This window comes from Myotis nattereri (genome assembly GCF_964212035.1).
Source record: "Myotis nattereri genome assembly, chromosome: Y".
Taxonomy (NCBI): Eukaryota; Metazoa; Chordata; class Mammalia; order Chiroptera; family Vespertilionidae; genus Myotis; species Myotis nattereri.
Window position 1 is genome coordinate 31,320,440 of NC_138094.1, and position 5,273 is coordinate 31,325,712.

A 5,273-nucleotide genomic window follows, 5' to 3' on the forward strand; every position below is an offset into this window, starting at 1 on the left:
CTTAATATGTTTGCTCCCCTTAGCGCTGTGTGTTTTAACCGAGGTCACCTCTCCGATAGGTTGTTTCCCCAGGTAGGGATTTTTCCATGAAGTTAGGGAGGGGATGAAACTCCTTAACTAAGTGCCAGGCGGGTAGTTAATCACTTTAACTACAAACAATCATGCTTAAGCTACATAATCTTTACTCCCTGGAATGGAGATAAGAAACGCCCTAACCTTTGTAATAGAAATTGACAGGATTAAAATCAACTGGTATAAATATGGATGTAACAAGACAATAAACAGCAGAACCTCTCTGGAGATCCAGACCAGAACTTGGCTGGAGATCCTGGCTAGGCTGCTGATCAACTGAACACTGTCTCCGTGTCCTTCCTTCTTCGCCGACTCTGTCTACGCCTTTGGGAACCCCTGGACCTGCTGGGGTTGGACCCCGGCATCTGGCGCCCAAACCGGGACCCTTAGGTAAGCCCCCCAAACCCCCAACCAGTACTTTGGAGGGATAGGACTCTACCGTAGGGTGCTGCAGACCCCCCACCCCCCATAGAGGATAAGTAGGGTAAGGGGTAGTTAGTAGAGAACTTAGATTGACAGGATGGGTCATACTGAGTCTAAAGAAAAAAGACTCTATTAATCTTTTAATGCATATGCTTGCTAGCAGAGGAGTTAAGGTTACTCCCAGTCAGACAGAAAGTTTTATAGAAGATGTATGTCAATGGCTTCCTGAGGATGGAACTGTTAATTTAGAAACTTGGACTAAAGCAGGAAAGCAATTAAAGAACTATTACAGCTATCATGGATCTGAGAAGGTCCTGCCAAATGTCTTTTCCCTCTGGAATTCAATCTGTGACACCTTGACACCAGAGGCAAAAACGATTGAACTTTCTCAAAATTTAAATAGTCCCTCGGCTCCACCCAGAGAGGATACATCATTATTGTCTTCAGCTCAATCTAAAAGCAATTTAGCTATGGCTACTGATCAGGAGGAGAATAAATATCATAAACATGACCATTGGTCCTTTCCAGTCAGTAGAGAGGAGAGAGGCCCTCCCGTTCAAAACAGGCTCCCCAAGTTAGAAAGGAAGCCTGTGGCTCCTAGGAGCTCCATGTCTAAATTTCAAAGGGCGATAAGAGAAGCTGAAGCTAATGGAGATCTTGAATTCTCACTCTGCTTCCCAGTTGCATATGAGAATGAGTCTGGTGGGAACGGAAACCCCACCTGGGAGCCTATACCTTACATAGTACTTAAAGAATTAAAATTGGCCTGCTCTGAATATGGACCTCTAGCTCCTTACACACAAACCTTGGTAGAAACCCTAGCCAGTAAATGGATGACTCCTTATGATTGGTCACAGGTTTGTAAAGCCTGTCTCTCAGGAGGCCATTACTTATTATGGAAAACTGAATATGATGATCTTGCTAAGAAAGCTGTAGCCACTAGGAAAAAAACCAGAAAAGGAATAACCCTAGACATGATATTAGGAGAAGGTGATTTTAACACGGCTCTGGAGCAAATGAATATGCCCACAGAGGCACTTACCAAAGTAACCAGTTGTGCAGGAAATGCCTGGAAATCCCTACCTTATACAGCAGGAAAAACAACCACCCTTACAGAGGTTAAACAGAAGGTCGAGGAACCATATCAGGATTTCCTTTCTCACCTCATACAGGCAGTCAAGAGAGTAATCAATAACAAAGAGGCAGCCGATATCCTAATCAAACAACTGGCTTTTGAAAATGCTAATAATACCTGTCAGGCTTTATTAAGGCCGATTCGCAGAACAGGAACTATAAATGATTTTATAAAACAGTGTGCTGATGTAAGTCCAGCAGGGTGTAGCTATAGCTGCAGTTCTCAAAGGGGAGACATACCCTCAATATGTACAGGGTATAGGACAAGCCAGCAATAATACAGGTAATAAAAGAAATATGAACTGCTACTCTTGTGACTTATCTGGGCACTTTAGCAGAGAATGCCCAAATAAAAATAATAATACTCAGGCCAGATGGCAAGCTCCTCGACAGCCTGGAAATACATTAGGGAATAATATTAATCCTCCAAAAACCGTTTGTCCCCGATGTCAGAAAGGATTCCATTGGGCAAAGGAATGTAGATCAAAATACCATAAAAATGGTCGGCCTTTAAACTCAAGAAATAGCTCCCAAGGAGGTTATATCCCATCACCTCAATTGGGAAACTTGAGAAGGGGCCAGCCCCAGGCCCCTGCAATAATAGGGGCATCAACCTTCAACCCCTCTGCAAATTTCGATCAGTCAGTGACCTCTTCAGGGCAACCCCACGCAGTGCAGGATTGGACCTCCACTCAACCACCCATGCAATACTAACCCCAGACTCGCCAGTTGCAGCCATTCCTACAGGAGTGTCTGGGCCGCTGCCTGAGGGAACTGTAGGTTTAATATTAGGACGGAGCTCCACCTCGTTACAGGGGATCTTAGTCATCCCAGGAGTTGTTGATGCAGACTACACAGGAGAAATACAGATTTTACTTTCCCCACCCACCACAACTATACAGATTCAGCCCAACCAGAGAACTGCCCAATTACTCCTGTTACCAATACATAAAATAGAGACAGCTGTTACCCAGAAAGCTAGAGGGGCCGGAGGCTTTGGATCTAGTGATTCAGCATTTTGGATAGAAGAAATCCATGCTACTAGACCTACAGAAATTTTACAAATTCAGGGAAAACCAACTGGAGATCTATTGGATACAGGAGCAGATGTTTCCTGCATAGCAGGGAAGGATTGGCCCTCTTCATGGCCCACGCACACCACCTCTACTTCCCTAGTAGGACTAGGAAAGACATCTAATGTAAAAAAGAGTTCTCAGATTTTAACTTGGGCTGATGAAGATCAACATTCAGGAACATTCTGTCCATATGTAATTACGACTATCCCCTTTACATTATGGGGAAGAGATATCTTATCTCAAATGGGAGTTCTATTATATAGCCCTAGTGATAGAGTAACATCACAGATGCTAGACATGAGATTTAATCCAGGAAAGGGATTAGGAAAAGAAAGTAATACCTCACACTCCTCGACAGGATTTATAATTGGGGCCATTGCCCTTAGGACTGCTGATCCCATAGTCTGGAAATTGTCACAACCAGTATGGGTTGAGCAATGGCCCTTAACATCTGAGAAAATATCAGCAGCCCGACAATTAATTGATCAGCAATTAGCAGAGGGACATATAGAGCCATCAAATAGTCCCTGGAACACACCCATATTTGTAATAAGAAAGAAATCAGGCAAGTGGAGACTTTTGCAAGATCTAAGAGCCATAAATGCCACCATGGAAGATATGGGCTCCTTACAACCTGGATTGCCCTCCCCTGTGGCAATTCCACAGGAGTATTGTGTTGTTGTTATTGACTTACAGGATTGTTTTTTCACTATACCTCTTCACCTGGCTGATTGTCAAAGATTTGCATTCAGCATACCATCAGAAAACTTTAAACAACCTTATCAGAGATATCAATGGAAGGTTCTCCCACAAGGGATGAAAAATAGTCCTACATTATGTCAAAAGTTTGTAGATCAGGCATTGCAAGTTATTAGAAAGAAATTTTCAGATCTATATCTTATCCATTATATGGATGATATTTTACTAGCTCATAAAGATCGGGCTACTTTACAGGAAATTCTTACTCAGACCGCCCTTGCTTTAGAAGAACATGGTCTAAAAATAGCCCCAGAAAAGATTCAGATTGAACCTTCTTTTTCCTACTTAGGCAGAATATTACATACCTCTACTATCACCCAACAGCCTTTACAATTAAGAAAAGATCATTTAAACACATTGAATGATTATCAGAAACTATTAGGTGATATCAACTGGGTCAGGTCATATCTAAAAATAACCACTATTGACTTAAAACCTCTATTTGACATTTTGAAGGGAGATTCTAACCCTAAGTCTCCCCGACAATTAACTGTAGAAGGAGAAAAGGCTATAGCAAAAATAGAACAGGCCATCAATAAACAGCAACTACAGTGTCTAGATTATTTCAAATCTTGGGCCTTAATTATTCTAGCCACTAAATATACTCCTACAGGATGCTTGTGGCAGGAAGGACCATTAGAATGGATACATTTACCTGTCACTCCTAAGAAGATTATACCACCCTATCCCTCCCTAGTGGCCACTCTCATTATCAAAGGTAGACAATGCAGTATCGAACTCTTTGGAAGAGAAGTTACTGAGATAATAATACCTTATAAAAGAGAACAATTAGACACACTATTACAATTTGAAGAAGAGTGGCAGATAGCTATAGGTAACTTCCCAGGACAAATTTTACATAATTTGCCAAGATCACCTATATTGCAATTTCTCTCCCTACATCCGTTTATATTTCCTATTAAATGTTCAAAAGAACCATTATCACCTCCTGCCTCCTTGGTATTCACAGATGGTTCCTCTAATGGTAGGGCAGTAACAATCATTGACTCAATAATCCATGTTCAACAAACTCTAGAGACTTCAGCTCAGAGAACAGAGCTTTTGGCAGTCATTTATGCTTTTGAACAATTGCAATAGGTTCCCTTTAACTTGTACACTGACTCTCAATATATAGTTAAATTATTTCCTCATATTGAGACCGCCTCTCTCCCACAAGGAAGAACAGCCATTTTCTCTTTGTTAACTCAGCTACAAACTTACATTCATAAACGAGAAAAGGCTTTCTATATTGGACATATTAGAGCTCATTCCTGCCTACCAGGACCCTTAAGCGAAGGAAATTATCAGGCTGATTTACTAACTCACCCAGTAGTTTGTACAGCTCTAGAAGAAGCCAGGCGGTCTCATGCCATTCACCATCAAAATGCTTCTGCTCTCCGTCTATATTATCGCATATCTAGAGAAGCTGCTCGAAGTATTGTGCGTGACTGAGGCCATTGTCCTACTCATTTTCCTAGCCCTGCTACTGGAGTTAATCCAAGAGGACTTAGACCCTGTGACTTATGGCAGATGGATATTACTCATGTCCCATTTTTGGCAAACTTTGCTATGTGCATGTTTGTATTGATACCTTTTCTCATCTTATCCTTACTTCTGCACGTACAGGAGAAGCCTTTAAAGATGTAAGTCAACATCTATTCCAATGCTTTTCCTACCTAGGAATACCAAGGGCACTTAAAACAGACAATGGGCCTGCCTATACCTCTAGAGCTTTTAAAAACTTACGCTCTACATTCGGCATCGCACATACTACAGGAATACCCTACAATCCTCAAGGCCAAGCAATAG